The sequence below is a fragment of the Puma concolor genome, chromosome B1, assembly GCF_028749965.1.
Source record: "Puma concolor isolate L17-30 chromosome B1, mPumCon1.1.hap2, whole genome shotgun sequence".
Taxonomy (NCBI): domain Eukaryota; kingdom Metazoa; phylum Chordata; class Mammalia; order Carnivora; family Felidae; genus Puma; species Puma concolor.
In genome coordinates, this window is record NC_141670.1 from 50,130,300 (window position 1) to 50,154,127 (window position 23,828).

Consider the following 23,828-nt stretch of genomic DNA (forward strand, 5'->3'; position numbering starts at 1 on the left):
CACTGGGTGTTGTATGGAAACCAATTTGACAATAAATTTCAAAAAAAAATAAAATAAAATAATAAAATCTTCTCAGAGATATTTCCATACTCCCCCCTAGGGTCAAGCACCCAGCACCATCAGGTAAGTGCTTTATTATCAGCCCTCTGGTTTAGGGTGAGAGCAAGGGCTCCAGAACCAGAGAACCTGGTGCCACCACTTTCTAGCCTTGAGAAGGGACAACAGAAAAATTTGTGAAATGAAGATAATTATCAGGCTTACAGGGTGACTGCAGTGCTGTATGAATGAAACTGACACCAGCCACTCACCATAATTTAGTGCTGTTTGCAAGACAACTCCTAGGATCCTTCACATGGGGAAAAAAATCCCCTTTGGTTGTGACCAGCAGGGTCCAATGTAGGGGTCCCCAGAATGGTGCGAAGGAGCTAATTTTCACATTGCAGAGAGCAGACCCCTTAGGGAAAAAATTGGCCAAGAGACAGCGACTGACAGTGAAGTCTTTGAGGAAGAGGAAATTGGATTCTGGCAGGTGATGCGTCTCAGCAGGGCTAGGGCAGGAGTGTTGCCATAGTACCCTCCCAACTGGGAACCCTACAATCCTTAAAACGGGGAAGTAAGGGGAACTCAGCAGGCTTCAAGAGAACAAGCCACTTTACAATTATTACCTTATTTGATTCTCACAGCGATCCTCTGAAGCATAATTAGTCCATCTTAATTTTTTCTTTTACAGATAAAGAAATTAAGGTTCCAAGAGGTTGAGACTTGGCCAAGTTAAGAGGCGTAAGAAGTTGTAAGAGGTGACCTGGGAGTGGCACACAGGCATGAGTGATTCCACCCCCGCCCCCTTTCCACAACACCTGTGTTCTCATTCATAACTTCGGGAAGAGCTTACTCTGTGTCGGGGCCTATTAGGTGCTGCACTACAATGATAAATGAGGTGGACGAGGCCCCAAGACCCACACAGACAACAATAAACAGGGAAACTATTTTTTCAACAAAACGATTCTTTCAAAGAATGGTCAAGAGTAAACAAAACACCCCAGCCTCATGGAACTTTTGCTTAACAAGGAAGACAGATATTAAATAAGTGCAGAAGTGTTGAGTCTTACAAAGGAGAAGGGCAGGATGTTTGGGCACACATAGTAGGCGGGAGTGTTTTGGGGTGAAGCAAAGTCTTCTGGAAAGAAGTGAGGTGAAGCTGAAGCTGACAGATGGATAAGGCTTGTATGGACAAGGTTAGTGTGGGGAAGGGGTGGGGTTTGTGTTCCAGGCTCTTAGAAAAGATACCCAGGATGACCTGGAGATAAGAAGGAGTGTCACTTACATGGAGTCCTAAAGGACTTTGCAGCCCCACACTGGGATTTTTGAGTCTTGCTGTACTAACCAGAATGAGCACACACAAGTGCCTAAGTATAGAAGAGAAGTAAGTCAAAGCGATGTGCTTGTATCAGAAGCAGCAGAAAACATCAGTGATTAAATTTAAGTCAGTTTTAATTCTGGGAATATGCAAGTCAAAGCCCATTTGATGTCCGATTGAGCTAATAGGTTACAAATTCAATCAGAAATTGTAAAGACTTGTCAATGATAGAGGAAGTCCCTTGAAGCTCTTCTGCGACAGCAGCCAAGTGAGCCTGGTAAAAATGCAAATCAGATCCATTCATTCCTCTGTTTGAAACCCTTCTGTGTGCGCTTAAAATCCAAACTTCCCACCATGGCTTCAAGGCCTTATGCCTCTTTTTCCCCAGCTCACTCTCCGCCAGGCACACTCGCTGCTCAGCTCTATGCCACACCAAGCTCCTTTCTGCCTCTGGGCACCCATGGAGGCTGTTCCCTCTGCCTGAAATGTGCATAAAATATTTTTGAAAATTTATCAGAAGGGTACTATTAACAGTAGTTACCTATGAGGCTGGGGATTGAGAAGGGAAGGAGACTTTTACTTATTTTGTACATTTCTCTAGTGCTTGAACTTTTCCCAGATGTGTGTGTGTGTGTATGTGTGTATACACACACACACATACACACACACACACACACACACACACACACACACACACATACATATATCTTTTTACTGGTAGCTTCTCCCTAATTCCAGCTCCCCGCCTCCTCACCATAGCCCCCAAGAGGCAGTCGTCATCATGAATGTTGTGTTTATTAGTCTCTGCCTTTTTTTTAATGTTTATTTTTAAGAGAGAGAGAGAGAGCACAAGTGGGGTGGGTGGCAGAGAGAGATGGAGACACAGAATCCAAAGCAGTCACCAGCCTCTGAGCTGTTAGCACAGAGCCCCGATGTGGAGCTTAAACCCACAAACCATGAGATCATCACCTGAGCTGAAGTCAGATGCTTAACTGACTGAGCCACCTGGGCGCCCCAGTCCCTGGCTTTTTAAAAAAGGAGTTTACTACATATATATGTAACCCAAACACAATTTGGGATGTCCTAATTCTCCAGGAAACTGAATTCTTTCCTGGAAGGGGAGAGGAGACCCATGAAGATGCGACATATGGAGTCTCTACTCTGGGCCCCATCCCATCGCAGAGGGTTTGGGGTGGCCGTTGAGCAAGTGTGGGACCCCAGGTTGAGGCTGCCTGCTTGAGAACCTGGAGACTTTCGCTGGGAGGGCAGGGCCAGGGCTGGTAAAAAGAAGCCCCTGGGAATGCTGTTGGGAAATTTGGGGGATTGGAAATCATGACCACAGCATGTTTCAGCATCTCCCACCAAGACACAGGGTCTATTCCCCCACCCTTTGAATCTGGACTGGTCTTGATACTTACTTTGGTCAACTGAATGTGGTAGAAGGGACATTGTGAGGTTCTAGATCTTAAGAGCCCTGCAGCTTCCACTTGCTCTTTGTTTTGATACAACCACCATGTAAAGAGGTCCAGGATCTCCTTCCAGAGAAAAAGGCCACATAGAGGGAGAGATCCTCAAGGATGAGAAATTATAGGGAGAGGAAAGAAAGCCAAGATCCCTGGGCTGACAATCACACTGGGACTCCATCCATGTGAGGGAGGTATATTGGATCTCAAATGACACCACATGAAACAGATGAGCCGTCCTCACAGAGCTCTGCCGAAATTCCTGACCCACAGATTCACAAGCAACAAAGCAGTTGTTTTTACCCACAGAGATCTGGGGTGCTCTGCTACAGCAATAGATAACTGACCCAGTGTGAGAGAACAAGAAAATGAAAATACATCTCAATCAATGGAAAGTTTTCAGGGCCCAATCTTAGAAAACATACAGGAAGTCAGACTATAATGGGCCATCTGAATCTGCATGTCAACTCATCCCAAAACAGCAATTATCTGACACCACATTCTTCAAGGATACTCTTAAAAGGTGAGAAAAAGTGGCTTATGGAGTTTATAAGGTATGTCATATAGAAAGCTTTCTAGGGGTGCCTGGGTGGCTCAGTCGGTTAAGCATCTGACTTCGGTTCAGGTCATGATCTCACTGTTTGTGAGTTCAAGCCCCACATCAGGCTCTGTGCTGACAGCCTGGAGCCTGCTTCAGATTCCGAGTCTCCTTCTCTCTCTGCCCCTCCCCCACTTGTGCTCTGTCTCTCTCTATCAAAAATAAATAAATGTAAAAACAAATTTTTTTAAAGGGAAAGGTTTCTAGAATCCTCTTTAGAGTCTCTCTTTATCAAATGTTTTTCACAACAGCAACTGCTAAAAATCAATCTCTCACCCTCCCTTTTTCTGCTTACACACATACACACGTGCGCACACATGAGCTCGTGCACATACACACGCACTGCACACACGTGTACACATGAGCACACACATACATTCCCTACCTCCCTGCCACATCACTCTCCCTCCACATCCTCTCCCTGCCCTGGCCATCATCTCTGTGCCCAGAGACCCTCACTGCTTTCCAACACCCCATGGGAAATATAATCTCTTCTCCTTCACTGACTCTTCTTTTTTTGCAGGGAGAGCCACTCAGAATTCAGATGGACCCATTCTCTACTTCATGACTTACTCAAGCATGATGACCACACTTGCCAAGACCAGTACCATGTGGTCTCATATATTTGCTCTCCTTTCTTCAGATTATACTTGAATGCCAAGGGACCCTTTCAGTTCCAGCTCAATGGAACTTCTCAAAAACCTCTGTTTGTGTACTTCATCTCCACCCTACACATAAACATTTCAACTGGAATTAGCTTGTTTCTTTGTTGACCGCCATATTATCCTTCTATCGTGTTCTACACAGGTCTGGCTGTCTCACTTGCTAATAACCTACTTAAGTCAAGTGCTATGTCTTGTTAACCTTTGTAACCACCACAGGATCTAACTCAAAACGATGCAGATGGCAGGCATTCAGTAGATATTGTCAAATTGAATATAATTTAAACTAGGTCATCAATTCAGGTCCAACTTTTTAAAAAGTCACATTCATTGAGATAAGCTGGAGACATTTGCAAACAGCCAGTCCAAATAGGAAACAACATCAAATAAGAAACTATTTAAAATATAAACTTTTTTACGGGGCGCCTGGGTGGCGCAGTCGGTTAAGCGTCCGACTTCAGCCAGGTCACGATCTCGCGGTCCGTGAGTTCGAGCCCCGCGTCGGGCTCTGGGCTGATGGCTCAGAGCCTGGAGCCTGTTTCCAATTCTGTGTCTCCCTCTCTCTCTGCCCCTCCCCCGTTCATGCTCTGTCTCTCTCTGTCCCAAAAATAAACGTTGAAAAAAAAAATTAAAAAAAAATAAATAAAATATAAACTTTTTTAAATTTTAAAAATCAAAAAAAGTAATGTATTTTGCTTGGGAAGTAATAATGAGTGACTTTTTTCTTCTACTTTTTAGTGTTTTCCTAATTCACTTAAAGAGGGGTGTGCTTATTCATAACAAAAGTTAACTTTTAAATGAATAAATCAGAAAACAGGAATTATATTATCATTATGTTTAATCCACTAGATGCTCTTTTTCAAAATAGTATTAAGACAAATACATTGTTTCTTCAGCCTGAAAAAATCATTCACCAGTTTTCTGGCTCAACTGGCTGAAAATTCTACCAGAGTGAAACATATGTTCAGTCAAGCTCTGACAGACAGAAGCCAAGCATCTAAAAGTCAGTCGGAGTGCCTGGGTGGCTCAGTCGGTTAAGCATCCAACTTCAGCTCAGGTCATGATTTCACGGTTTGTGAATTCAAGAACCATGTCAAGCTCTGTGCTGACAGCTCAGAGCCTGAGCCTGCTTTGGATTCTGTGTCTCCCTTTCTCTCTGCCCCTCCCCTACTAATGCTCTGTCTGTCTCTCTCTCAAAAATAAATAAACATTAAAAATTTTTTTTAAAAATAAATAAAAGTCAGTCAACCCACAGCACATCTGGCCAGCATCCCTATCTCCAGCTGATCCTTGGGATTAACCCTAGTCCCAGATCCCATTGAGATGAATTATCAGTGTGGCTCTAGTTTTATTATTTGGAATCTTTTCAAAGTGAAACTTCAAGAAACACCTCTATTCTTATTTGAGGAGCCTTCATCTTGATCTCTGTCCTTAGGAATGTCTAAAGTTGTCATTCAAATAAGATCTTAACTTCTCAATCTAGCATAAAAACTCTTCACCACCTGGTGCAATCTGCCCATTCAGCTTCATCTCTGGGGGCTTTCTGGAAACAAGTTTCTCAGTGTGACTGGTAGACCATCTGTAACAGAATCACCTGGTTTCTGGTCATGTTGCAGACTGCTAAGCCCATGTACTGATGCAGAATTGAAAACAAATTTCCCAGGTGATGTTCTGGTCCACAAAAGCTAGACAAAAACTTGAAAGTCCATGCTCCAAAGCCAGAACTGCTCACTGTTCCTCTAACATAGCACATAGTTTTCTGCTCTCCACCTAGAACATCTTTATTCCTCCTTTGTTGATGCCTGCTAATTTTTCTAAACCTAGCTTAAATGTCACCTGCCCCACGAAGTCTTCACTGTCCCTCTGATATGGACTGAATGTTTATGTCCCCCCAAAATTTGTATGTTAAAGTCATAATCCCCAGTGTGGCTGTATTTAGAGAGGGGGGCTCTAAGGAAGTCGTTAAGGTCAAATAAGGTCATAAGGATGAGGCCCTAATCTGATAGGATTCATGTCCTTGTGGGAAAAGACACCAGAGCTCTCACTCAATATATATATATCTGTCTCTCTCTCTCTCTCTCTCTCTCTCCCCCCATAGCATGTATACAAAGAATTGGTTATATGAGCACATAGTGAGATGGTGGCCACCTGCAAGCCAAGAAAAGAGACCTCAGAACGAAACTTACCTTGCCAACATGTCGATCTTGAATTTCCCAACTTCCAGAACAGAGAGAAAACAAATTCCCTTTGTTTAAACCACCCAATCAACAGTATTTTACTACGGATTAAATTATTTCCTCAACTGGTCCCTCTCACCTAACACTTTGTACTATAATAAGCTGGATTCTTATCTGGATTCTGGCCTCTAATGGATGGGAGCTTCTTGAGGACAGGGATGCCCTGGCAGCCAGCAGAGTCCTGTTGGAGCTGAGCACAGGAGAGGTGATGTAAGACTGGAGGGAAGTTAGGGCCAGGTCCGCAGGGTATCAAGGAGCACTCTAAAGGATAAAAACACAATGTGCTGGCAAGGTCATGAACTTAAAAATCCAAAAGACTGTGTCTAAATCCTGTACTCATCCTTACTGGCTATATGACCCAAGGAGGCCACTTAAGCTTCCCTGAATCTCCCATTTCTACATGTGAAAAATGAGGATGGTACCACTTACTTTTCAGGTGTGGTTGCCAGATACAACGCAGGCATGTCTGGTTAAATTTAAATTTCAAAACAATAACATTTTTAAAAAATTAATTGTTTTTTAAGTTTATTTATTTTTGAGAGAGAGAGAGAGGGAGAGTAGGGGAGGGGCAGAGAGAGAGTGAGAGAATCCCAAGCAGGCTCCACACTGTTAGCACAGAGCCCAATGTGGGACTTGAACTCATGAACCATGAGATCATGACCTGAGCCAAAATCAAGAGTTGAACACTCAACTGAGCCACCCAGGTGAGCCACCTCAATAACATTTTTTTTACTATAAGTATGTTCTATGCAATATTGGGGACATACTTTTACTATGAAAAATTATTTATTATTTTTATAAAATTTAAATTTCACCTGGCATCCTGTATTTTATTTGCTAAATCCAGAACTTACCCAGGGATATTGTGAGGTTTAAATAAAATGATTACAAGGGCCTGTCATCCTCACACCTGCAGAAGGAACTCGGTGATAGCATGTAATAAACAGAAACCATTAACATTACTTGAGTGAGAGCATGTCAGAACCATCTGTCTTAGGGGTTCAAAATTTAGCTCTGGCCAAAAACAATTATTTGAGATTTCTTAACATGCCTAGAAGTAGAACGTTGAACTCATTTTAAATATATCACATAAGTAGCTTTCAATTATAACTTTATCTTTTGCAGGTTCTGCCCCAGCAACTTTGTAATCCAACGGTTTTGAAGTGTCTAAAATCTCCCCATGTAATGAATGGGAATAATCATTCTCTCCCAAAATGCCTTGGCTTTGATGATAGAGTGTGTCAGACATATCTGACTCGAATGACAATTGACTAAATCATTGTTTCTGCTCAATTAACTTACAGCCCCGGGTAGTGTTCTGAGCTTCTGTCTCCTGACAACACCTCCCCCCACCATCAACAACCTTGAATCTTACCCCAAGGCTTCACTCCAAGAATAGAATACATCTTCCTTTCGCAGATGACACCTGGAGCAAACAAAAAAAAAATTATCAATTAACAGAGAAATCATATAAAACTTAATACAGATATACTTTCCTCTAGCATCACCAAACAAGATGTGACAAATTCCACCAGGCCCGTTGTACTGCCCTTCCTCAGTTTTTTCTGCCCTCTTTCCAGGATACATGGCTGGACAGCTAGAGAAAGGATCTCCCAGTTTCCCTTACTAGCCAGGTGTGCCCATGGGACTTGTTCTAGCCCATGGGTTGTAGTTGAAAGTGATGTGTGCAACTTCCACGTCACTTGTTGAGAATGGCATCTGCCAGCCTGGGCTCCTAACAGTCATGGTGCAGAGGCCACCTACCTACCTTGGACCTTAGTATGAGAGAAGAATAAATTTCTGTGTTCTTGAAGCCACTAAATGTTCTTGGGTGGCTTTGTTACATTAGCCTAGCCTTTATTCTAACTATGACAAAGTTCATGTAACTTATTTGCCTCATATTGCTTACTGGAATGAAATCCAAATGCCTTGACCAAGGCCTTTAGGACCTGGCATGATCAGCAGCTCCTCCATGACTCTGCAAACGTGATCCTGTTTATTCTGCATCTGCCTCCTTGTGACTCCTCCCAGGAAGGTCTCACCTGCTGCTGTAGACTGAATGTGTGTGTCCCCCCAAAACTCACATGTTGAGGCCCAAATCCCCAACGTGGTTGTGTTTAGAGTTGGACCCTTTGGGAGTAATTGGATTTGGATGAAGCCCCCATGATGGGATTTGTGTATTTGTAAGAAAATGAAGAGGCCAAAGGTCTCTCTCCCCCATGTGAGAACACAGCAAGAAGACATCCCTCTGGGGGAGCCTGGGTGGCTCAGTCATTTGAGCATTGACTTCGGCTCAGGTCATGATCTCACGGTTCATGAGTTCTAGCCCTGCGCTGGGCTTGCTGCTGTCAGCTTAGAGCCTGCTTTGGATCCTCTGTCCCCCTCTCTCTCTGCCCCTCCCTTGCTCAAGCTCTCTCTCAAAAATAAACAAAGCATTAAAAACAAAAGAAGACATCCTTCTGCAATCCAGGAAGAGGGCCCTCACCAGAACCCAAACACACCGGCACTGATCTCAGACTTCCAGAACTGTGAGAACTGTTTGTTTAAGCCACCTGGTAATGGTTTTTGTTACAGCAGCCTGAGCAAACAGACAGTAGGCCACTCTAAGTATCTCACCCCCATACCCTACCCCCTCTATTTATTTCCTCCTTGGCATTGATCATACTCTATAATTGTCTTATTATGGTACTTGTTCATTGGCTCTGTCACTGCACAGGTTACCTGACAGCAGCAATGTTACTTCTCTTGTCCCCCCTACATCCCCAGCACCTGGAGTAATGCCTGACCCAGAGGGGTGCTCCCTAAACATGTGTCAGAATAAGGAATTGTTGGTTATTTAGATTCAGATATAGACAAAATACATCTAGAGAACCAGCATGGCTCAGAAGACAGCTTTCAGGGAAGAAGAGATTTCAGGGCCACCCACAGACTTCATCTCTGAAGAGTTTTGTGAGGGTTAATATGAGGCATCACCTTGACTGGGCCACAGGGTGCTCAGATATTTGGTCACACAGCATTTCTCAGGGTGTCTGTGAGGGTGTTTCTAGATGAGACTGACATATAAATCAGTAGACTGAGTAAAGCAGATTGCCCTCCTCAGTGTGAGTGGGCCTGTTGGAGCCCTGAATAGCATAAAAAGCAGACGAAGTGAGAATTTACAATCTTTGCCCAACTGCTGAGGGGGACATCAGTCTTCTCCCGCCCTCAGACTAAGACTTACACCATGAGCCTTCCTGGCTCTTCATACTCAAACTTTCACTGGTTCTCCCGGGTCTCCAGCTTGCTGACTGCAGATCATGGAGCTTCTGAGTTTTCATAATCACATGATCCATTTTCTTATTATAATAAATCCTCCCCCCTCACATATATATTGTCCTATTGCTTCTGTTTCTCTGAAGAACTCTAACACAAGTTTGGGGGGAGGTGGTTGTTGTTGTTTCTTGAGGGGGGGGCACAAGTGAGTGAGGGGCAGAGAGAGAGAGAAAATCCCAGGAGGAGTAGAGAGAGAGGGGGAGAGAGAGAGAAGTGGGGCTCACCCACAGCAGGACTCATGTTTTACCCGTGGCAGGCTTGAACTCACCCAAAACAGGCCTCTAACTCACAAACCGTGAGATCATGACCTGAGCCGAAGTCAGTTGCTTAACTGAACCACCCAGGTGCCCTAACACAAGTTTTGACAGGATAAGCCGCACCTGATACAGGTCCACACCTGAGGAGTGGGGAGAGGCAGTGGTGGCTTTTCCTCAAATCCATCTGAACCCAGACATCTTGGTGGCAAGTGTATCTCCTGCGAGAAAGAACTCATGAATTAAACGAGTGCTCACCTTATCTGTCATCCCTGGGGACCCCAGCAACATTGCTGTGAGACCCATCTGTTAGTCTTACCTCACAGACAAATGCAAGGCACCTGCAAAACTGAGGCCTAAAAGGGGCATGGCCTTGATCTGAGAGTGGTGGAGGGAGCAGACAGCTCAGGCAGGGCTCTGGGCAGGCGGGGAGTGGGGGCCCAGTCCAAAGCAGCGGTGCAGTGAGCCACAATCTAGAAGTGTCTCCGCACATGAGGGCTTCAGGTTGCTCTTTGGGGGTCCCCAGGAAGACGAAGGGAAGGGGACTCCTGGAGGAGCTCTACACAGGCACTATTTGCGAGGAACAGCTATGAATGCTGATGAGATCCCCTGGAGAGTCAAAGCCTGGTGAGATTCTGTCCATGTGTGTGAGTGGCGTTGGTGATATAAAATTGAACCACCACTTTAATACATACCAGCAAAGGTTATAGCATAACCATAAAGGTTAAGAGCTTGAATCTTTTGGAAGAAGGAAGGAAAAAGGAAATTCACTGGGAATCTCCTAATAGAAAAATATGTTTTCCCTTTTTGGGGGACAATAAACACATATATCACTGCCTGTACCACACCCTTGTTAACATCTTGCTGGCATCAGGCATTTTGAACAGTTGAAACGTTAAGGTAGTCAAAACAAGCATTAGTTAACATCAGCATCCTCTATTGTCAAAATACTTTTTATTGCTATAAAGTTTATGTGCATTTAAAATTAAGTAGAGATTGGGGCACCTGGGTGGCTCAGTCAGTTAAGCATCCAACTTTGGCTCAGGTCATGATATTGTGTTTCATGGGTTCCAGCCCAGCATTGGGCTCTGTGCTGATGGCTCAAAGCCTGGAGCCTGCTTTAGATTCTCTGTGTGTGTGTGTCTCTCTCTGCCCTCCCCCACTCACACTCTGTCTCTGTCTCTCTCTCAAAAATAAATAAACATTAAAAATAATTTTAAAAATTGAGTAGAGATATTGGAGGGACCATCCGTGTAGTCCAAGAAATTTACATTTAATTAATCCTCACACCAAACCTGTTTGGTTTGTTGATCCCAATTTAGAGATGAAAAAACTGAGGCTCAGGAAGATGAATGTGTAGCCCAAGCCACATAGCTAGTAAAAGCAGAATAGAGATTAAACCTAGGACTGACAAACTCCAAAGGTCTGTGCCGATTTCCCACACACACATTTTCCCTCCAGATCAACTAGCCCCACCCTCTCATTCTACAGAAGAAAAGTCTAATACCTCTTAAAATAGATGACTCAGGAAGGTAATACGGCCAGTGAGTACCCAAGGTGGTTCAAAAGTGCAGGCGTCTATCCTATTCAGGGCATCAGTGTCCTCCAGCCAAGGACAGCAGGAACACACCTATAGAAGGAGTTGGGTTTATTGCACCTGGCAGCAAGTGGAAACACACACCATGGGAGACTGTGGGGCATCCCCATGAGAGGATGTACAGAATCATAGGACTGGGGTTTGTGTTAGGGGATTTAGGGTAGGTATAAGTAAGCAAGGCTTCACCCCGGACTGAATGCTGTCAGGAAGCATGGGTAATTCTATGGGTATTTTAATAAACCTTACCTAAGAGAAGGGAAGGTAGACTGAGGCTAAAGCTCTAAGTGGTAAGGATGCAGCAGGCACTTACAGTAGCTGGGAGATGGGGGCATTAGTCTTCTATTGCTTTGTAACAAATGACCATAAACTTAGTGGTGTAGAACAACACATATGTATTATCACAGTTTCTGTAGGTCAGGGTCAGCACACCAAGGTATGGTCTCACCAGGTGAGGGCTGCCATTCTCTTTAAGGTTCAGGATCTTCCTTCCAGCTCACTGGCTGTTAGCAGAATCTATTTCCTTGCAAGAGAGGACTCAGGTCACCATTTCCCTTCCAGCTGTTGCTGGGAATAGCTCTCAGATCTTGAGGCTCCCTGCGGTCTCTGCCAGGTGCAGTTTTCATAAGGCAGCTCCCAACATGGATGTTGGCCTTCTTTCAGGTTGGCCAGAGTGTGTCCCTGACCTTTTCTTCTAGAGTCAGACAGAGAAAACTCTCTGCTTTTGAAAGTCTCATGGAATTACATCAGGACTACAGAAGATCTCCATTTTAAGGTCAACTGATTTGGGACTTCAATCACATGTGTAAAAATCCCTTCACAACAGTACCTAGGTTAGTGTTTGCTGAATACTGAAGGAAAATGTGTGTGCACCAGGGGCTGGGAATTCTGCCTCTAAGTGAGGGAGCTTGGACTTCTGCCTACCACCGGCAGGGATGGGGTTTGTATTTTATGGCTTGGACAATGTGCTATCTGTGTCAACACGTGAATACAGAATGCCCTTTCTTTTTCTTGGAGGGAAGGTGCTAATCACACCCAAGAGGCAAAATGGACAGAGTATGATGGGCAGTTTCCAGTAGAGAAAACCCAAGTAGCCAACAGACACATGAAAAAATGAATTAACGTCTCTAGCAATGAAGAATATGCAAAGTAAAACAACAGTGAGATGCCCTCAACCATCAGATTGGCAAAACATGTGAAATCTGATGATGAAGAGGCTAGCAAAGACGAAGAAAGCCAGGGAACACCATATACTCACAGAGAAGTATGCATTGTTATGATGTTAGGAAGCTTTCTGGCATTATCTAGCCCAGCTGAAAATGTACAATGCAAATTTAAAATCTATAAATGCCATAAAGAACCTCTAACATATGTCCACAAAACACATGTACAAGAATGTTGATTGTATGTGATAGAATCAAAACAAGTCCAAAAAAAAATGGAAATAACCTAATGCCCACCCACAGGAGAATGAATGGGTCAATTACGTTATATTCAGACATTGCAACACCATCTGGCATTTAAAAATGAAAGCGCCAGAGCTACATCTATCAACTCTGAATAAATCCCAGAAACAACTTCCAGCAAAAGAGCCAAGATACAGTGTGACATTTCCAACAAGACATCATTTATATCAACTTTTACAATGGGCATAACAATGTTTTATAATTTTTATGGGTACATAGCATATGTGGCAAAAATATAAAAAACATAGACGGAAATGATAAAGGCTGAATTCATGAGTATGATCCCCTCTGGGGAGCGAGGGAGGGAGAGGAAATATATCTGAGAAGAGTACACAGGAGGCCTCCATTATATCTATAACGTGTAATTTCTTTTAAAGAATTCTCCTGCAAATATGGCTTAATATAAAGATTCGATGAAGCTGGATAATGGGTATGTGGGTTTTCATTATACTATTTTGTATCCATCTCTCTAAGTTTGAAACAATAAAGTTGCTCTTTGATTTGAGTGGGAAGAGGCAAGATCATTTTTTTGAAGCGTATGAGAGCAGCAGAAAGAGCAATGCAGCAACCAGGAGAATGGGTCAAAACCAGGGCCACAGGGAAGAGGAGTAGTAAAAGGGTGTGGAGGTGAGATCAAGACACTTGGCCTCTTTAGGTGCATTGGCAAGAAGCAGCAAGCATCAAATCAGAGCCCATAGGACATGGTATGAGGGCAAGGTCACTTCCAAAGAGAGGGGAAACCTGTCTACACTTTGCACAGGGTTTGTGTGTAAGGGTGCATCTATGCTCATGGCTGCATGATGCATACTGTGTGTACGTGGGGGGAGGGACTGTGTGTGAACTCATCAGAATAAAGTTTACGGCTGCCTTAGACACAACCCTAACTTTAAAACCTAGAGAAACATCTACATGTGAATTGGCAGCTGAAGCTTCTGTGCCTTGAGCCAACAGCCTTTGTTAACATTGACAAAAAGAATTGGAGACCCTGGGGAGAGGCAGGAGCTCTTTTTTGCTACCTTGAATTCCACACTCTGCTCATTGAAAGCTGCCTTAAGATACCTCTATATCACAATGGAGAATTACTCGGCAATCAAAAAGAATGAAATCTCACCATTTGCAATTACGTGGATGGAACTGGAGGGTATTATGCTAAATGAAATTAGTCAGAGAAGGACAAATATATGACTTCACTCATATGAGGACTTTAAGACACAGAACAGATGAACACAAGGAAAGGGAAGCAAAAATAATAAAAAACAGGGAGGGGGACAAAAACGTAAGAGACTCTTAAATATGGAGAACAAACACAGGGTTACTGGAGGGGTTGTGGGAGGGGGGATGGGCTATATGGGTAAGGGGCATTAAGGAATCTACTCCTGAAATTGTTGTACTATATGCTAACTTGGATGTAAATTTTTAAAAACTTAAAAAATGTAAAAGTTAAAAAATTAAAGAATAAATAAAATTAGGGATGCCTGAGTGGCTTGGTCTGTTAAGATTCTAACTCTTGGTTTCAGCTCAGGTTATGATTTCATGGTTCCTGGATTTGAGCCTCACATCAGGCTCCATGCTGACAGTGTGGGGCATGCTTGGTGTTCTTTCTCCCTCTCTCTCTGCCCCTCACCTGCTTGTGCTCCCTTTCTCTCTCTCTCAAAATAAATAAATAAACTTAAAAAAAAAAAAAAAGATACCTCTACATCATTCTTCAATGCCTCAGTTCATGTTTTTGTCAGTTTGGGGAGCTAATTAGTTCCACAAACCCAAGAAAATTCCATCTTCATTTCACAGTCCCAGTGTAGTAAGTATGGGCTGGACAAGTGACCACACAGGATCTCGGAGAAATTAAGCCATTTTCTTTTCTGTTGTTTCTTTTTCTTTATGATACCATCTGCAGGGACATGCTACCATGAAAATTATGACTCCCTGAAATGAGGATTCTTCTGTCTACTGAACTGCTCTCTGAATTCCCAACATATAATCATATCTGAACAGCAAGGTCATATTGCTCACCCAGTAACTCCTTCTTGGAGTCTGCTTCCCTGAAAAGTAACTCCCTCCGCCATGACTCAGCATAATCTCAAGGGAAAAGGTACTCAGTACAACAATAGCCTTCTCTCACTCTTGGTGTCTTGTAAAAGCAGAACCATGGCACACACAGAAGAAAAAGAACGGTGACTCACATTTGCTTTCTCCTGGCACACTCTACTCAGACAAAATGTGTTCCTGCAGAACAATAGGGAAAAAGTATTAACTGGTTTAAGTATGAGTAACCATTTTAACAAAGATTTCCAACCCATCCAATCTAAAGAGTAGTCTGGGGTCCCCAAACAATAGGCATCAGATAACATGCAGAAAAACACAAAATAAGGAAACAAAAGGGGGAAAGGGCCACAACACACACACACACACACACACACACACACACACACACACATACACCAAAAAGAAAGAGAAAAGAGAGACTACATCCAAGAAAGCAAGGTATAGTGTGCACAGCAGTAGCAAAAAGCTTGGAGGAGAAATGAGGGGGGAGAAATGAATGACAGGTAAGACTTGGGAGGAAATAAAAAGAACAGTAAGGGTCAGCCAAACACAGCCAATAGAGACAGACATGTGGAGACAAATGCAAAAACACAAAAACCAATAGGCAAAACGACTACTGGCAGAGGTTCTGTCTTAGCCCAAAATCATTAGTCAAAACCCTTGGTGACGAGTGTGTCATTGAAGTGACCATCTTTTAAGGAAAGACTGCAGGTGAAAGTCTCTAAGGTCTAATTGCATCCACCCTGGGTCTCCAGTAAGCTACTCCCCATGGGAAAGTCTGGATAGAGAGCCCTTGGCCTCATGCATCCAAATGAATCTTGCACAAGTATTCACACCCTTAAGGAAGAGCAGGTAATTAGCTATAGGTAACATCAGACCATTGCACTTCAGGGTAATGTCAGATGTTCTTTCCCACCCACACTCTGCCCTTTGTACCAGTAAGCACACACCCTCAGAAGGTTCCAATGAGCACCATCAGAGATAGCGATGTGACAACCCTAAAGGTGGCATGTGGGTGGGAATGTGGAACATAACGCAGAGTTTTAGGGACATTTTTCTTCAGTGATTAGCAGGTTTTTGGAAACACTCTGTTTTCTAAGCTCTATATTGCTGATAAATACAGAGGTTGCCTGCTATAGTCTGGTTGCTAATCTCAATCTTTTCCTGGCTTAACCATAATATACTCTAAAACTATAATTGGTTGCTTAAAAAAAAACCCTCATTTGGAGAACACTCAACAGTCTTCATAATGTATTCATACACATTGATTAAAGGATGTTCACAGAAACTCTTTAAAGAAGGTATGGCTAAATCTGATTTTCCTCACCCTACAAAAAGAAGCCCAGAAGAAATGCATTGAAGAAACTCATCTGAGGTTTCACAACCTAGCATAGCAGAGATAAGACTTGGATTTATGTCCCTCCTCCCCAACCAGTTCCATCCACTTTTCTCTGTCACCTTGGCTGTATCCCTGGGGTGGCAGAGCTTCAATTCTCACACATTTTCCTTCCATTTGCTTCAAATCTTTGTTATTTTTAATTAAATCATGATAATATTTGAGTCCCTACCTGGATCTCATCATCCTTCCTCTCTTCCAGAAATTACCACTCTCTTGAACTCAGAATTTGTCATTTCTGTCATTTTGATAGTTTTCTTACTTGAGTATCTACACATAAATATCAAAGAGCATTGTTTTGCAGATTTGGAAGTCTTTTATATTATTCTGCAACTTGTTTTTTCCTTTCTAGAACGGTCTTGAGCTTTGTCCATGTATTAACTCTAATTAATTCATTTAAACTATTTAGTATTCCATGGCCTCACCTCTTTTCAACAGCTAAAGACTTGCTAAAAGTCCAGTGTCTGCCTTCTTTCCATCCTCCTCCTCAGGACTGAGTGTCAGATTTTGGAGCCAGATGGGTTCAGTGATCACTCCTGTGCTTCCGGTGGGCCAATCCCTTACTACGTTACAGCTTTCACTAATTTCCATCCGGTTTCTCGAGTGATTACATTAATGGGACTGTTGATATAGTAATTTCACTGCTATCTTCATAATTAGTTCTCAGTGGAAATTGTTATTGTCTTGATCCTTCTCAGTAGGAAGAAGCCGAGATGGAACTCTGGGAATAGAGCTTTTTGAAACTACATGAAGCAGGAAATTTGAGATGGGACCTTTGACTAATTCCTACTCAAGAAGACCACAAGACAGGTAAATAAAAGTAAAGTGAAAGTTGTGGTTTGAGCATATTGATGAGGCATGTATAGGGATGTCTTCTTCTAAAAATATTCTTATAAAATACTTAGACATCATTATCTGATTGCTCATATTTTTGGGAAAACCCTAAGAATCATATGGCATAACAATGGAATAAAATGGTGTATGTTGAACTCCTAAGATAGATGGTCATGAGAGCTGCTCATTGTCTGTTTACCTCTACTGCAGCACTTACTGTTATACGATAGCAATTCAAAACTCATCTCTCCTATAACAACTGTACGTTCCATGATGGTGAAATTCATGTAATTCATCCCAAGAACCTGGCACATATCAGATGTCCCATTTATCAAATGAACTATTTAGTAAATGAAGAAAAAGTAGCACAAGGGACGCCTGGGTGGCTCAGTCGGTTGATCATTCCACTTCAGCTCAGGTCATGATCTCGCGGTTCGGGAGTTTGAGCCCCGCGTCCGGCTCTATGCTGACAGCTCAGAGCCTGGAGCCTGCTTCAGATTCTGTGTCCCCCTCTCTCAGGCCCACCCCTGCTTTTGCTCTGTCTCTCTCTGTCTTTCAAAAATAAATAAACATTAAAAATTTAAAAAAAAAAAAAAAAAAGAAAAAGTAGCACGAGTGAAGTCCTTTACTATGTAAAAATCTCCCCAAAGCTGTCATGTAAAAAGGAACTACAGTAAGCTACCTAAATTGTTACAGAAATCAGCTCAAATATGGCAGGAAGGGGTAGAAGCACATCTACAGATGTGATGAAGCAAAGTTCATTCTTTCTGCAAACACCAGACAAGTGTTTTCTAAGCCCAGTGCAGGACCTTAGGAGGAACAGAAAGGGCCTAAACATAAGGTAATGAAGGAAATCTTTACTGAACATCTATGCTGTAATCTTATTTATACTGGATATAATATTTACCAAACAGAAAAGCAAGTGCAATCTCCATTTTACTCGCAAGGATACCAAATCACAGAGAGCCTGCCTTATACAACCACTATTACTTAGCTAATCAGCAGTAGACCCAAGATTCAAGCTCAATTCCATCTGACCTGAATGCCAGTGCTTTCCATAGCAAACATGGTGTCTCTCCAAGGTAAGAAATGATCCTTGACTTTGAGAAGATTATGGTCTAATAGAGGAGATCATTTTGGTTTGATACAAAAATATGTATTATGATGACTAAATAGAAAAGAAACACAGGGCCGCCTAGGTGGCGCAGTCGGTTAAGCGTCCGACTTCAGCCAGGTCACTATCTTGCGGTCCGTGAGTTCGAGCCCCGCATCAGGCTCTGGGCTGATGGCTCAGAGCCTGGAGCCTGTTTCCGATTCTGTGTCTCCCTCTCTCTCTGCCCCTCCCCCGTTCATGCTGTGTCTCTCTCTGTCCCAAAAATAAATAAACGTTGAAAAAAAAAAAAGAAACACAGAGAGATTGAGATTTCAATACTCCTTATAACCAGGTGAAGTTTAGTCTATTAATTTTCTCCTACTATTTTTTTCTACATTCTAGAAAAACACCATTTAAATGTTTTCATTTCTTCTATTTTCCTCTACCTGGGATGCTTTTTTTTTTACTAACTCTACCTGACCACATGTTTTGAAGGCTTTTCATGGGTATTTTCACTTTTGGATCACCCAGAATCAGAACCTCCGTCCAACATTGAAGTTGGGTAATTACCAACTTCACAAATTTTAGTGAGAAGCAGAGCCCACCTCCCACTATAGAGGCTGCAAGTGCCAATTGGTTACCTTTCTAGTCTCCCCTGCAACTAGATCATGGCCATACAGCCCAAGTTCTGACAATCAGATATACTCACTCTAGACTTTGAAACGGTGGCAAGTGAGGTAGACTCAAGAACCACAGACGATTCTGTCTGGAATTTAAACAAGATTGAAGTTCTAGAGTTCTAGAATGGTGCAGTGCTAGTGGTGGCTGCCTGTGTTTGGAGCCAGTGGTTCTGGTGCTGCACAGGGGGCCCTGTGCTTAGCAGACCACCAAAGGTGCCCTCCCCAGTCTACTCTGTATTGCAATGTACTGGGGTCTTATTCCTTGATCTTGGCCTGGTGGCCTCTGAGCCCACGTCTATATCCCTCTAGCACTTCAATGGACTAGCCAATATATTTCTCTTTTTCTTTAGTGTTTTTATTTTTGAGAGAGAGCATAAGGGGGGAAGGGCAGAGAGGAGGGGGGGGACAGAGGATCCAAAGTGGGCTCTGTGCTGACAGCAGACAGCCCAGTGCAGAGCTCAAACTCACAAATGATGAGATCATGACCTGAGCCAAAGTCTGATGTTTAACTGACTGAGCCACCTAGATGCCCCGCCAAAATATTTCTTATAAAATTTTAATTTAGAGAGCAAAATGTAAGCCATAAAGGGTATATAGATAATAAACTATAAAAGTAAAACATGACAAATCAGTTAAATCCCACTTGCCTTTCCCCAGTGAGGCAACCACACTGCTTTCAGTTGGTATTTGCATTCTCATATGTGTTTGCATTCACATATGTATATAACCCTAAGCACTAGATAGTAATAATCTTATATAGTCTTTAATTTTATATAAATGGTGTATTACTATATGTATCTTTCTGCACCTGGCTTTTTTCACTCAATTTTATGACTATGGAATTCTACCAGGATGATATATATGTGGCTATTAGTTCATTCATTTTTTATTTCTGTGACTCTATAGAATTCCATTGAATGAATATACTACAATTTATATATTCCCCTAAAGGCAGACATTTAAGTTATTCAAATGTTATACTAATATAAATAGTACTGCTATAGACCCTCTTGTACATGTCTCCTGGTATGCGTGTGCAGGGGTTCCCAGAGGGTATATTTTTAGGAGTAAAATTGCTGCGTCATACCATATGAGCATTTCCAGGTCTACTAGATATTGTCATATATCTAGTCCTCTAAAGTGGTTGCATCTTATATCATTTTAACAAGTCTATTCTGTTGCTGACACCAGCTAAAGTCAATTTACAACTAAGAATGTAGAATGATGGTAAGAAACAATTATCCAAGGGTCTCCCACATTTTTGCATATCAGAGCAGAGATTCTGACTCTATACCAGACTATCTGTTCAAGGATGTTTGTATAGTGAACAGCCTTGGAAAACATAGGGTCTTCCTCAGGAGCAGAGGGCAGGGCAGATTTGTTACAGTCTGGTATAACGAAGACAATGTCTCCTTCTAGGACAAAAATTAGGCAGGCTTACATCCATTATAAAAGATTCAGTTTACTTAAAGTTGGCATTCCTTTCTTGAAGCACACCCCACTGTGTGTGTGTAGATATCACCTGGACCTCTTTACATTACCCTATAAGAATTGAGGCTCAGCAAACTAGTGTAAATTGTTGATATTCTGGATATTGCCATTGCAGTGAGTAGAGTCCTTTGTCTCTAACCCAAGAGTTTCATGTCTTCCGCCAGCATCCATGAAATTTCGGCAACCTAATTTATTAGCTTGCAATTAGACAAAATCTCATATCTTTCGCAGTTCTTGACAACAAACACAAGAAGTATGGTGGACCTGGGAGGTTAAGAGTAAAAAAAAAAGAGGTCAGAGCTTAAGAGTAAAAAAAAAAAAAAAAAAAAAAAAAAAGAAAAAGAAAAAGAAAAAAAAATCCCACTAGTTGAACAAATGGGACTTTGGCAGTTTCATGTGTATCCATTAGGAATATTTTCAGCTGGAAGTCATAAAATATTTATGTCAACAGTAGCTTAAACAATAAAGATTTCAATTATAGTCTATAAAAAGAACTCTAGAAATAAGAATTACAGGGCTGGTATAGAAGTCCAATGAGACCAAAGACCCAGGCTTCTTTATTATGTTCTGCCCCAGAGGCCAAAGGAAATTGGGATAAATGTTTATCAAGGATCTAACAACATCTGCCACAGTCTACCCATGAGACAAGCCAACACCCTAATATCTGATCCAGTTACCAGTTCCAAGTCCAAGATCTTAGACCCAAATGTGCCTTCTCAAGTTCTAATGACCTGTCACCTAAAAAAAAAATAAAAAAATAATTTAATTCACCTAGTTGAATTTACCCAATATACAGTGATAAGAAAGGAATAAGATAGGTGAATAACATTTTCCTGAAAAGAGAACGGAGTTTTCCTTTGTTCACTGGTCCATCACACGTGCCGTATTCCACTGAAGATGAGTAGAGTAGACATTCATTGGCAGAAGAATGAGTTCCTTAATCAGCTAACACAGAAATCCCTGGTTCTGCTCTTGGAATGGTCCCCTTTGTCCATTGGCCTCTGTGACCCCTTGTCCTGGCCTCTGAGAGAAACTGACATGCCCATTGTCCTCTGCAGCCCCTCTGAGGTGGACATGGAGGAAGATGGCCTTCTGGGAGCTGCATGGCTTTCACAGCCTTTTAAAATTGATACATGTGGTTTTTATTATTATGAGCAAGACTACTATATACATTGTTATACAAGTCAAAATGGTTATCAGAAACCATTTTTCACCCAGCAGCTTAGAAGAGATCAAAAACTTTGATAACACACTGTGTTGCCAAGGCTGTGCAAGCAGGCACTCTCATATATATGCTGATGGGAGCATAAACTCGAACTACTTCCCTGGAGGGCAATTTGACTAAATATATTATTCATGTATACATATGAGTAATTTTGAGATATATATAGATATCTAAATGCATTTGGCTATATACATATACATTACTCATGCAATATCTTTTGACTAATTCCACTTCTAGGAATTTATCATACAAATGTATTCATATACACAAAATGACATTTGTACAAGATTATTCATTGCAGCTGTGTTTCTGAAGCACAAGATTGGAAACCACCTAAGTGACAATCAATAAAGATCAGTTAAATAAAGTATGATATACCCATACAATGATATCCTATGCAGCTATTTAAAAAAGGGATGAAAAGGCTCTTAATTTAGGACTCCAAGAAATGCAAAATTTCAAAACCAGGTGCAGAACAGTGCATATAGGATAGGAAGTGTCATTTGTGTCAGAAAGGAAGTCATCTATCTCTGGAAGGACACTCAAGAAACTGGTAACAAAGATTGCAGTGAGGAAGGGAATTGGGTGGCTGCAACCATGGGAGCAAAACTTTTCACTGTGTACCCATTCTTTTGTATTGGAGCCCTACGAATACATTAGCTATTTAAAATTTTAAATTAAGCACTTGATAGGCCAATGTTTACAGCAGCATTGTTCAAGTTGCCAAAAAATGGAAATTACCCAAATGTCCCAATGAATGAATAAACAAAATGTGATATATACATACAGTGGGATGTTATTCAGCCTTGAAAAGGAAGGAAATTCTGACACAGGCCACAACATGGGTGAATCTTGGGGCTGAGATGCTAAGTGAAATAAGCCAATCACAAAAGGATAAATATGTATGACTCCATTTACACAAGGTACTTAGGGTAGTTAAATTCATAAAGACAGAAGGTAGCATGGGTTACCAGATACCGGGAGGAGGGTTACCGGGTTGTTGCTTTTCACTGCGGACAGAGTTTCAGTTTGGGAAAAGTGAAAAATTTCTGGACATGGATGGTGGTGATGGTTGCACAACAATGTGAAGGTACTTAACGTCACTGAACTGCACACTAAAACAGTTAAAACTTCCAGTTTTATGTTATGTATATTCTATCACAATGAAAAGATTTTAACTTGGTAGGCCATACTAAAAGCCGTTGAGATATACACTTTAAATGGGTAAATTGGGGCGCCTGGGTGACTCAGTTGGTTAAGCTTCGGACTTCGGCTTAGGTCATGAATTCATGGCTCGTGGGTTCGAGCCCCGTGTCGGGCTTAGTGCTGACAGCTCAGAGCATGGAGCCTGCTTCCAATTCTGTGTCTCCCTCTCTCTTTGGCCCTCCCCTGCTAGTGCTCTCTCTCTCTCTCTCTCTCTCAATAAATAAACATTAAATGGGTAAATTGTATGGTTTATGAATTATATCTCAATAAAATCAGCTTTAAAAAACTTAGAGGCTTCCAATTTATTCGTTTCTGATCAACTTCACATGTAACTAACCACAAAGATGTTGTTTAAACAGAACCTGGAAGATTGAAAATTCATGCCTTTTATATAACACTTTGTATGTTCTACCCATCCCCCTAGTCCTTTATTCCAAAAAGCAACGTGCTTTGCAACATAATACTAAAGACAAGGGGCAAAATGGATTTGGGAATAAATAAATTTATTTAAGTTTATTTACTTATTTATTTTGAGAGACAGAGAGAGAGAGAGACAGAGAGAGAGAGAAAAAAACATGAGTGGGGGAGGGACAGAGAGAACACGAGAGAAAAAATCCCAGGCAGGCTCTGCACTGTCGGCACAGAGCCTGACACAGGGTTTCCTCTCAGGAGCCGTGAGATCATGACCTGAGCCTCAATCAAGAGTCCAATGCTTAACCAACTGAGCTACCCTGGCACCCCCTGGGGGTAAATAACTTTTAGTCTTTTCACTAACTGGTAAGGCTGCTGCTGCTATGAGCTTCATTTTGGCCTAGAGAAGTTGGCTTTCCCAATCCCTCAAGGCTCCAAATTGTAGAAGTTTCAGTTAAGATAGACTGTAACTTTCTGGAAATGAATGTCTCTCTTTAAGTCATATT

The 23,828-nt window shown here is 42.0% G+C and overlaps 1 long non-coding RNA gene across 1 annotated transcript in view; it reads right to left on the reverse strand.

The window, feature by feature from the left end:
* The window catches only part of LOC147581628 (uncharacterized), a 57,011-nt gene extending 37,954 nt beyond the window's left edge, over positions 1–19,057 (reverse strand). The window contains exons 1-4 of the long non-coding RNA XR_015249717.1: positions 19,019–19,057; positions 15,124–15,166; positions 10,010–10,104; positions 7,693–7,743 (exon numbers count right to left, since the gene is read on the reverse strand). This is a non-coding gene — a long non-coding RNA (uncharacterized LOC147581628). The remainder of the gene's footprint in view (positions 1–7,692; positions 7,744–10,009; positions 10,105–15,123; positions 15,167–19,018) is intronic.
* Between the last annotated feature and the right edge of the window lie 4,771 nt (positions 19,058–23,828).